The following is a 12,053-nucleotide window of genomic DNA, read 5'->3' on the forward strand; positions in this document are numbered from 1 at the left end:
GTTTGAGGCTGTAATTAACAGGAATACTTACTCAGGAAGGGATGCACACGTGTGTGTGGGGGGGTGGGGAGTGGGGGTTGCCTCTATCAATAATACTCACATATACCTTCATTTATTTTGTTAAATGTGATGACATAAGTAAATACCATTATTGCATTGTATGATAAATTCTATACTGAGTAGTAGACTAGGGTCATTATTTAAAAAACAATTTTTTTTGTGGTAAGATGCTAGCTTATAAGCATTACCACAGGCTAAAACAATTTCATATAACCCTCTGCTGGTGTAAATCCTGTATAATTAGTACTCAGGCTGCATACTGTTTAAGAACACAGGTCTGCAAACTGCCCTGCACGTTTTCTTTCTCCTTTCTACCTGTTGAATCTGGGCTGAAGAGTTCTGTAATAACACAAAGTGTATCAGTGGTAAGTAATTAAGTAGTTTTAAAGTAAATGCACATTAGGTAGGTTTATAGAAGCAGTTAGCTCAGTGAGAATTTCTGGAAGGCTTCCAAATGACTTGACTGGGCTTCTCAAAAAAACGAGAAAAAAAAAAAAACACCCCAAAAAACAAAAACTAGTAATAAATCTTTTAGAACTCATAAAATAAAAATATACAACCCCCAAATCGGGGATGGTACAATGTCGGCAGTGATAATTATCTGTGTTTCCCTTCTATTACAGAATGAAAACAAATTAACTTCATTTTCCAACATCTAAGTATTCCTTCTGAAACCTGAGGCAGAGGATCTGCTTCAAAGTTTTTTGCTTCAAAAGCTGACAGGCCCAGAGCCTTGGAATTCAAAGTTCGCCTATAATCTCTAGAAACAGATTATAAAATCAAAGAAACAGGTTGATTGCAGAAATCAATTGGCCTCTGTCTTTCAGGCAAGAGACAACGGTTTTCTAATCTGGTGAAAGATGATGAAGCAGTTAATCCAACAGGTGAGGAAGGCGCTGATCAAGATTTAAATGTTAGAAAGGCTGAATCCCTTCTCTTCAAAGAAAAAGAAATTCATGCAGAGGGAGGGGAGCTTCCAGCGGCGGGGGCGGGGGGGGGGGGGGGCCGCTGTAAAACATCTTTGAGTTTGAAATTAGACCTGACCTCGTTAAGTCAAATTTGTCTTAAAATTGGAGAGGAGATCAAGTGTGTTAGTTCAAATATTCAAGAAAAAAAAACAACTAAAGATGAATAAAATATATTGAAAATTATTGCCAACTCCTCTGCTACCCTGTGACCCCTTTGCTTCATCAGAATCTTAGATGAGTCATTTGAACACTATTTTACACACCAACTTTTCAATTTAGTAAATGGAAGTCCAGCAGATAAAAAGACCTCAGATACTTTTAAGTAAGCTGCCAAATATTTCTCTAACTTAGAAGAGTCATTAAATATTAAAAATGCTGAAATGAGAAGCCGAGGTATGAAAAGTACCAAGCTGGGACAGCTCTAGAGGAGTAGGGAGACAAATAGGAACCTCACCTGTAGGTTTTTTCACCTACAAAGTTCAGTTCAGTTCAGTTCAGTTGCTCAGTCGTGTCCGACTCTTTGTGACCCCATGGACTGCAGCACACCAGGCCTCCCTGTCCATCACCAACTCCTGGAGATTACCCAAACTCATCTCCACTGAGTCGGTGATGCCATCCAATCATCTCATCCTCTGTCGTCCCCTTCTCCTCCCACGTTCAATCTTTCCCAGGATCAGGGTCTTTTCCAATGAGTCAGCTCTTTGCATGAGGTGGCCAAAGTATTGGAGGTTCAACTTCAACATCAGTCCTTCCAATGAACACTCAGGACTGATCTCCTTTAGGATGGACTGGTTGGATCTCCTTGCAGTCCAAGGGACTCTCAAGAGTCTTTTTCAACTACAGTTCAAAAGCATCAATTCTTTGGCACTCAGCTTTCCTTATAGTCCAACTCTCACATCCATACATGACTACTGGAAAAAACACAGCCTTGACAAGATGGAGCTTTGTTGGCGAAGTTATGTCTCTCCTTTTTAATATGCTGTCTAGGTTGGTCATAACTTTCCTTCCAAGGAGTAAACGTCTTTTAATTTCATTGCTGCAATCACCATCTGCAGTGATTTTGGAGCCCCAAAAAATAAAGTCTGACACTGTTTCCACTGTTTCCCCATCTAATTGCCATGAAGTGATGGGACCAGATGTCATGATCTTAGTTTCTGAATGTTGAGTTTTAAGCCAACTTTTTCACTCTCCTCTTTCACTTTCATCAAGAGGCTCTTTAGTTCTTCTTCACTTTCTGCCATAGGGTGATGTCACCTGCATATCAGAGGTTACTGATATTTCTCCTGGCAATCTTGATTTCAGCTTATGCTTCATCCAGCCCAGCATTTCTCATGATGTACTCTGCATATAAGTTAAATATGCAGGTGACAATATACAGCCTTGACATACTCCTTTTCCTATTTGGAACCAGTCTGTTGTTCTGTGTCCAGTTCTAACTGTTGCTTCCTGACCTGCATATAGATTTCTCAAGAGGCAGGTCAGGTAGTCCGGTATTCCCATCTCTTTCAGAATTTTCCACAGTTTAGTGTGATCCACACAGTCAAAGGCTTTGGCATAGTCAATAAAGCAGAAATAGATGTTTTTCTGGAACTCTCTTGCCTTTTTGATGATCCATTGGATATTATCTCTGGTTCCTCTGCCTTTGCTAAAACCAGCTTGAAGATCTGGAAATTCATGGTTCACGTATTGTTGAAGCCTGGCTTGGAGAATTTTGAGCATTACTTTACTAGCGTGTGAGATGAGTGCAATTGTGCAGTAGTCCAGGCATTCTTTGGCGTTGCCTTTCTTTGGGATTGGAATGAAAACTGAGCTTTTCTAGTCCTGTGGCTACTGCTGAGGTTTCCAAATTTGCTGACATATTGAGTGCAGCACTTTTACAGCATCATCTTTTAGGACTTGAAATAGCTCAACTGGAAATCTATCACCTCCACTAGCTTTGTTCGTAGTTTGATGCTTCCTAAGGCCCACTTGACCTCACATTCCAGGATGTCTGGCTCTAGGTGAGTGACCACACCATCGTGATCATCTGGGTCATGAAGATCTTTTTTGTACAGTTCTTCTGTGTATTCTTGCCACCTCTTTGTAATATCTTCTGCTTCTGTTAGGTCCATCCATTTTGAGCCCATCTTTGCATGAAATGTTCCCTTGGTGTCTGTCTCTAATTTTCTTGAAGAGATCTCTAGTCTTTCCCATTCTATTGTTTTCCTCCATTTCCTTGCACTGATCATTGAGGAAGGCTTTCTTATCTTTCCTTGCTATTCTTTGGAGCTCTGCATTCAAATGATTATATCTTTCCTTTTCTCCTTTGCCTTCAGCTTCTCTTCTTTTCACAGCTATTTGTAAGGCCTCCTCAGAGAGTCATTTTGCTTTTTTGCATTTCTTTTTCTTGGGGATGGTCTTGATCCCTGTCTCCTGTACAATGTCACAAACCTCTGTCCATAGTTCATCAGGCACTCTGTCTATCAGGTCTAGTCCCTTGAATCTATTTCCCACTTCCACTGTAGAATCGTAAGGGATTTTATTTAGGTCATTATCTGAATGGTCTAGTGGTTTTCCCTACTTCCTTCAAATTAAGTCTGTTTGGCCGCTCCAGCCACCTACACAGTGGCCCCAATACAACTGTGGTGGAGGAAGGCACCGGGGGGATGCAGAGGTAGGGTCCTTGAAAAGTCTCATTCCAGGAGGAGAGGACAATGCCTGGACTGGCAAAGCCCCACATTCTTTTAAACATCTTAGCCCCTACCTCACCTTTTAGTTAACCACTGTCCTGGAAACCCAAGGCAACATATTTTAAGTTCCAGTACTGATTGTCAAGGTTATCTGACCTGTGTGTTGAGTTCATCCCAAACAATGGATGAACCAAGAATAATACGATTTTGCCTGGTTCTCAGTGCTTTCATATGGTGAAACTTAATTAAGACTTCTACAGAACTCTAGAATTTCATGCCTGAAGGGTAAAAGTTCTTTAGAAACTGCAGTCTGCTCTTGGATAGAACATTTCTTTTACTTACAACCATGGCAACAGAGGTAACCTTATAGGTACTGGGCAAGCTAACACTTGAGAAAGGGATCACCTCAAAGACAGGGGTAATGGGATCCTTCAGTGGCTTTCCATGACTGTCAAGGATAAACAAAGAGAAGTGGAGGCGTGAGTCAAATGATGTAGCTGAACGCACAGAGGTAACATGAAATAGTACCAAGTGCTGGGGCTACACTCCCACTGCTGATTTAACTGGATTGTGGATCCCATCACTAGGGCACTGGGTTCAGGCTCCACTTTGGACATCCTATCCTTGTCCTTGGCTTGTTAGCCTAGTTGACCAAAACATCAAGCTAATGAGGTGAACTCCAGGTTTTGATTCCCAAGCAGGTGAACAGAATAAACGTTTTAGAACTTGCAAAGGAACTTGGTGGAAACATGACTCCTGTGATTTTACATCCTCAGTGATGGCACTGAGGAACAGGAACAAGAAGTACACTACTCAGTCTCCCAGCAGATGTTGACTCTGCACTCTTTCTGCTCTACCATGCATTAGTTAACTGAATTAGCTGAGACTCCAGTGCAAATCTCACCAGGAATCTTCTAAAAGCATGGTAAAAATGCAATCAGATGAGGCCAGAGAAATGACTCCAATGCCACTTACCCTGTTGGTAGGACAGCATATCACCATCAAACACACGTAATGACAGTAGAATGGGAAAGCTATTTCTGAAGACCCAGTCTGCATTTTCTGTATTGATAAAGTCCTCCATGTAAACTTATTCTGAACTATAGCAGTGAACATTAATAATCTGGTCACAGACATTAAGATTGAGAACTACTTGATAAAATGTTGAGAAATCCCAGTTTGTTTCTAAGTCTATTAGTTTAGGGTTAAATCTACAAAAAAAAAAAAAAATTAACTTGTAGAACATCAACAAATAAATGTAGAAGAAATGAAAGAGATAAAAAATTACTGTTTGCAACAATTATAGTACTGATGTACTGATTGATGCAGTATTGATACAGGCAATACACTTCAATAAATAAAAATAATGATTATTTTTTTATTTTTATTTTTTTGCTATTAATCACTTGGTATTATCTTTAATTACAAAGACCTTTCCAATCACATCACATAGCGATCATTTTATCCACTGCTCTGTTTGGCTGCCAATCTCTTATCTCTCTCCTCAGCAATGGTAAGGCGAATACCCTTTCCACGGGGAAGAGAGATCCATGGTTTGTTGCCTTTGCCAATAACGAAAATGTTCGATTTTTAACATATATATCGATATATATATATCAATATATATTCAAATGCTATTCATTTGGTATATATTCAAATGCTAAGAAAACCAAGTAAAACTAATTTTATAAGAAAATCTAAAAAAAAAAAAAATTGGGTGAAAATTAGAAGAGAAACAGGTCAGAATATTTACATAATCACAAAAGATTACTCCACAGGGGAAAATTAATTACAAAGGGGAAAACAGTAATTCTTCAATGGTGAAACCTGACAAGTACTATCCTACCCAAGGGATGAGGTATCACCAGTAATTAGGAAAACCAGCATCACGTGCCTTCTGAATGTATGTACTGAGAAGTGTGTGTGTGTGTGTGTGTGTGTGTGTGTGTGTTAGTCGCTCAGTTGTATCCCATGGACTGTAGCCCACCAGGCTCCTCTGTCCAAGGAATTCTCCAGGCAAGAATACTAGAGAGGGTAGCCATTTCCTTCTCCAGGGGATCTTTCGGACCCCGGGATTGAACCCAGGTATTCTGCACTGCAGGCAGATTCTTTACCACCTGAGCCACCAGGGAAGCCCTGAAAAGGATGTTACTTCATCTATATGCAGTGCTGTGCTAGTACATGTAAATGTTTCACAACCAGACATGGGGAAGGGGGTACAAGAACTGATTTGTAGAATTTGTGGATTTCCATGAAATCAACATGTAAACATTCCCACCATAGTGGATTTCAAGCTGTCATTATGGTATTACAGAACATAGCGTTGGGAAGTTATGTGAGAATTGGCTCTCATAGCTGGTACTGACTGACTCCAGCACACTGCTGGGTGGTATTCCTGCCAAAAATACATCACTAGATCTAATTATGAGGAACCTTGAGACAAACATCTGGCCCATACTCTTCGAAAATGTCAGTGTGATGAATGCCAAAGAAAAGCTGATGAACTATTTGCAAGCAAAGAAGGTTAAAGAGTTCTAACGACTAAATGCTGTGTATTACATCAAATGCTTGATCCCTCTGGATCAAGAGGGAAAGCTGTTATAAAGGTACTACTGATATAAAACTGAACTGTATGTTAGGCAACATATAGGTTCATGGTTAAGTGTTTTGAATGTGATCACTGTCATATGGTTCTATGAGAGATGTTCTTGATCCCAAGAGATACACTGTGAAATATTTAGGGGTAAATAGTGTAACTTACTCGCAAATGATTCAGGAAAACAAATGCAATACATTTGGAGGTGTGTCGGGGGAGAGAGAGAAACAGTACAAATGTGGAAAATGTCAACAGTTGGTGAATTTGGCTCGGCAAACATGCTGGCATTTCTTGTGCTATTTGTGCAACTCTTTTGTAAGTTTGAAATTATTTCAAAATAAAAAGCTTGTTAAAAAATGGATGTATTTTTCTGGAGTGTTGGATATCTATTTGTTTTGACTTCCTCTCCCTTATACCCCGACTTCCCCCTGCCCCCACTTTCAGACCATCTCATTCTTTTGGAGACTGCTTGCTTCCTTCCTCACTGGATCTAATGGAAATACAATCATCCTTCTGTGGGCAAGAGATGGAGGATGGTTCAAAGACTTTTCCCTAGGGGTTTTCCAAATTGGAACTAAGGGATCTCTCTGATGATGAATGACAATGGGAAGATGTGGACCAGAGACAATCAGTGACCGTAGATGGACAGAAAGGAGTGTCTTAATGTTGGTATTGACTGTATCCACTGCTAGGCTGGGCCAGACTTCAAAGTCCGGTTAAAGTTCAAAAACTGTAAAGAATGATACCTTGTTTGCTACCTACATGCTCTTACCTCGGTTTATTACTAAGCCTGCAAACAGTGAGATTAACTAGTGGGATAAGGATACAAATGAATGAGTTGGTACTAGAGGATCCTGGGAGCCTCTCTAATACCTTCTGTGGACATGTCTACATGGAGGGAGGATTCTGCCAGGCCAGAGAAACCGGAGCAACTGGCTGACTACTTTTGTATACAATCAGGCAGGGAAGGGTCCACATAAACACTTAATACCTACTTACCATCTAACAAGACAGTTCTCACTAGGCCATTTCCTGGTGAACAGTGATAGGAAATAAAATTTCCTATTTTCTAGGAGTTATCATGCCCCTAAAGGGCCAGGCCATAAATACCACACTTGCACTCCCTCTTCCCCATGTGTAAATAAACCAGTATTTTCTCCTTTTTCATCCAAGCTAGTTTCGAGAGGCAATGTCCACAGAGGATGGTCTCAGTGAATATTGTTTCCATTCATTCTTTCAGACTGACCTCAGTACAACTAACATTTTGAGTGAGATAATTTCTTCATGGGGGTAGGTGGCCTGTCCTGTACATTGTAGAGTATTAGGCATCATTCCCAGCCTCTGCTCACTAGATTCCAGTAGCAGCCTCCCCAAGTTGTGACAACCAAAAATGTCTCCAGAGTTGCCAAAGGGTTCCTTTGGGAACACGAATTGAGAACCATTGCTCTAGATTCACTAAGATTATTCCTAGGTTAAGCTAGAATCATCAGAAACCTACAAACCAGAACCAGAAGGATTTCCCCAGGTAAAACTCTTTTTCCTTTTTAAACTGTGTTCCAGCACCACTCTTCTGGCTTATGATGAGAAACGAAATAAGAAATACGCCTCAGAAACTCATTATTTTAATAACTTTAGGTGTGTTGTTCAGGACATGGTTCATTACACCATATAATATCCCTTTGTGAGAACCCATGAGAGCAGTTTCTGATTCTTAGGATCAGTGATAACTACGTTCCTTTCAGCTGCTGCTTTGTTTTTAACCTTAATGACCATTGTGCATTACGTAAGTGATTGTAACACTCTCGAGCGTTGGCTCTTGAGGGAAAGTGTATTTCAAATTTGTAGCTAAATGCTTTATACTCACCATGTTGAATGTTTTACACTAACCTTAACTTGGCAGCATCTAATTATTTCCACCTTTGTTTTCTCACAAATAATTCTTATTTCATCACAACACATTTTAGAGTATTTTTTCCCCTTTTTATTGAAGTATATATGGTAAAATGCACAACTCTGTGTAGCTTGATGAATTTTGATGTGTATATACTCAGATAACCATCACCTGGATCAAGATATCAAACATGCTTACTAATTTTTTCACCTTAGGGAAATGTATATATATTTTATAAACCATATCAAATTAAAAAACTGATTTTGTTAATTAGAAAGGTGCAAAATAATACTGCAAAATTGTTTCAGCTTGTAAATTTTTGATTCCTAACCAACTACAGCATTTCCCTTGCAATTGCCTATTATTTACTACTGCCTATCTGTGAAATGACCCTTTTTTTCACTTACCTATTTGAGAATTTATTTTTATAACCTGAGCTACCAATATTAATGCTGTGTCTGGTGTATGGAGCAGAAATTGTGTCCTTCAAGCTGTTCCCCTCTGGCGTTCTCTCCTTCTCCTGTGAAGTCAGACTGGACTTGGGCCTCCCACACTGGAAGATCTATGGGTCCTTGAGTATGTAATTTTTTTCTGAAACTCCTCAGTTCCTCCCCGAAAAATGGGGAGTGATAATATTGAAGTACTGAGTTGTTTGGAGCTAAATATAAAGCATTTATCATGAAGAGTAGCCCCTCAAGACTCTTAGTGTTACTCTCTCTGCACTGATGTTTACCATGTTGTTTTTTACATCCTTATATATCATTATATCTACGGCTCTCTACTTTGGTCTGGGACACTGCTCAATTTTCATGCAGTTCCATAACATTTAATCACTCTTCCTTTATACTATGTCTCAGTATCTGAGAAAGGCTTTAACTTTCCATAATAATCTTTGACATTCTTTTCCACTTATGTTTTTAAAAAAAATTTTAAAATAATCTCATCAAGTTTTTAAAAAGATAGAGTAATTTGTCTTCCTCTTTGGAACTATAACACATCTCTATTGAAACTGCTCTAAAGTGATCATAAAGCTTTATGATATAACATGAAGATCACCTACATTCTGTGTTAGGATTAATAATGTCTTTTACATTTTTCTATATAAATGGGCCACTTTTTTTTTCATTCTACTAATCTGGTTATCCTTATGTAGGATTATTATTATTATTTTTAGTGTATTTAACTTATATTTAATTTCTTCACCAAAGCCAATAATGCTAATACACTTTGGCTAATTTATTTTTATTTCCTAGACACATAGTGAAATTATAAATAATATTTTGGTTCAGTTCTTTGCAATGTATGGTGGTATAACTGATGGCACTGTACTAAAGAAGACATTTTACTTAACACATCAAAATAGCACTCCTTCCAAACATTGCCAGTGGACCAACTTAAGTTAGTTCTGGACTAACTTTTTGGTAAGGTCGACTAAAGCATACTGCACACACGCACTATGGTACAGCAATTCTACTCCTAGGTACGCACATAACAAATATGTTTACATACGTCCTCTAAAGAGCAGGTGCTAGGATCATTATGGCAGTTCTACTTGTGATAACCAAGCACTGCAAGCTACCCAAAAGCCCATTTATGTAAATGTGAAAATGAAAGCTGCTCAGTTGTGCCCGACTCTTTGCAACCCCATGGATATACAGTCCATGGAATTCTCCAGGCCAGAATACTGGAGTGGGTAGCCATTCCCTTCTCCAAGGGATCCTCCCAACCCGGGGATTGAACCCAGGTCTCCCGCACTGCAGGCAGATTCTTTACCAGCTGAGCCACCAGGGAAGCCAATCAACTGTGGCATATTCATACTCTGATCTGCCATTCAGGGCAGAAGTGAATCAACTGGCTGCAACTACACACAGCAACATGAATGAATCTCATAAACATAAGCTATACGTTTAAAAAGTATAAACTGTAGGACTTCAGTGTTATAAAATACAAAATCAGCCCAAACTAATAAATGCTAATATGAGTCTTGGCAGTCGGGGAATTAATGGCTGGAACAACATGTGAGAGACTTCTCACGTATTGGTGATGCGTGTTTCCTCGACAGTGATGCTAGTCACATGTATGTGTTCAATTTGTGCAAGTTCATTGAACTGCACCCTTATATTACATACACTTTCCTATGTGTACACTTTAATATAAAGAGAAGGAAAAAAACAGAACTACCAGTGTTCCCTCAGTCTTTCCCATTTTTCCATTTTACTTAACGTCAGTTTGACCCTGAGTTGCTCAGGTCCAAGGTCTCCTTTGGGTAGAGTCGGGAATTGAGTAACCTGTGCTACTGTGTGTGGTGACTGCATTGCCACCTTCGAATGCAGTATAACCTTAGTCATCTTCTTTATTGTCTTTCTCCATATCCACCATCACCTCTATGTAATAGGTTAAGATCCTAGGGCATGGGTTTTTATCTATTCTGGCCCTAGCTATATCTCCAGGACCTAGAACACTGCCTGGCAGACAGCAAGTACTCAGAATATTTGTAGAATATCAACTAGAAGAGAAGTGACCGAAAAAGTGATGAGAGGGAGCATTTTTATCTTTCTTTTTCAAAAAAGGAAGGATGTGTCCTGATTCACTCTACAGTTGATTTGCCTTGATTTCCAGCTATCTGAACCATGAGAACAACCAAGCGCAGGTGTCTCATGGGTGTGTATCACAGTTTCAAAGACACAAGCAGTAGGACCAAAGTATCTGGATGGACTGCTTCTCAGAAACTAGATCACAATGAAGATAGGGGCCAAGCGAAAAAAGTATGAGAATGTGAATTAGTGTTGGGTTGTGGGAGGATAACAGAACTGAATATATGGATATGGAAATGAGAAAAAAGGATACGGAAATGAGAATAAGTGAATCAGACCATCTTTTTCCACGGTGGAGCCCAGGTTTGGTTTGTGAAATGCATGTTATTTTTTGGTGGACAGGTGACACATATTTTTGTTCTTGGAATGAAGTTCCAACGAGACCCTGGTTTCTAGATATCATTCTCCACTGGAAGCAAAAGGGCTGATTCCAAGGCTATGGCAGTGGGGGCAGTTAGAGGATCAAAATGAATGAGAGAGGAAATTAAAATACACTGAGGGGGAAAAAAAGTCCCTAAGTTGATGCTGATACTTAAAAATATTTTAAAAGGTAGAGAGAAGACAGGAAAATTATTCTTTACAGATGACTGTTAATAAGTATTGAAGGTGATAGAAATAGTGAATCACCATTTACAATGTATATCATACTACTAACCAGAGTACTCTTGAGAGTCCCTTGGACTACAAGGAGATGAAACCAGTCAATCCTAAAGGAAATTAACCCTAAATATTTATTGGAGGGACTGTTCCTGAAGCTCTAATACTGTAGTCACCTAATGTGAAGAGCTGACTCATTGGAACAGACACTGATGCTAGGAAAGTTTGAAGGCAAAAGGAGAAGATGGTGGCAGAGGATGAGATACTTAGATAGCATCACCGACTCAATCAGCATGAATCTGCGCAAACTCCAGGAGATGGTGAAGGACAGGTGAGCCTGGGGTGCTTGTAGTCCATGGGGTCACAAAGAGTCAGACAGGTCTTAGGGACTGAACAATAACAACAACCACAGAACTAACTGGCTTAGGCAAGAATACCCCTGGAGGCCAAGATTACTGTGTCAAAAACTGTTGGGAAACAGGATGGTCAAACAGCCTCAAAGTGCGGACTCCAGACAAGTTAGTACTTACAAAGGAGAAAAGATGAAGAGAAATCTGGCAGATACTAGCTGTACCGTGAGGCTTGCAGGATCTTATTTCTCCAACAAGGGATTGAATCCAAGCCATGGCAGTGAAAGTGCTGAGTCCTAACCACTGGACCACCAGGGAATTCCAGGCA

The 12,053-nt window shown here is 39.7% G+C and overlaps 1 protein-coding gene across 1 annotated transcript in view; it reads right to left on the reverse strand.

Moving 5' to 3' along the window:
* FRMD4B (FERM domain containing 4B) overlaps nt 1-12,053 on the reverse strand; it is a 197,891-nt gene that overhangs the window by 79,543 nt on the left and 106,295 nt on the right. The window lies entirely within an intron of this gene.

Source organism: Budorcas taxicolor, chromosome 1 (assembly GCF_023091745.1).
Source record: "Budorcas taxicolor isolate Tak-1 chromosome 1, Takin1.1, whole genome shotgun sequence".
Taxonomy (NCBI): Eukaryota; Metazoa; Chordata; class Mammalia; order Artiodactyla; family Bovidae; genus Budorcas; species Budorcas taxicolor.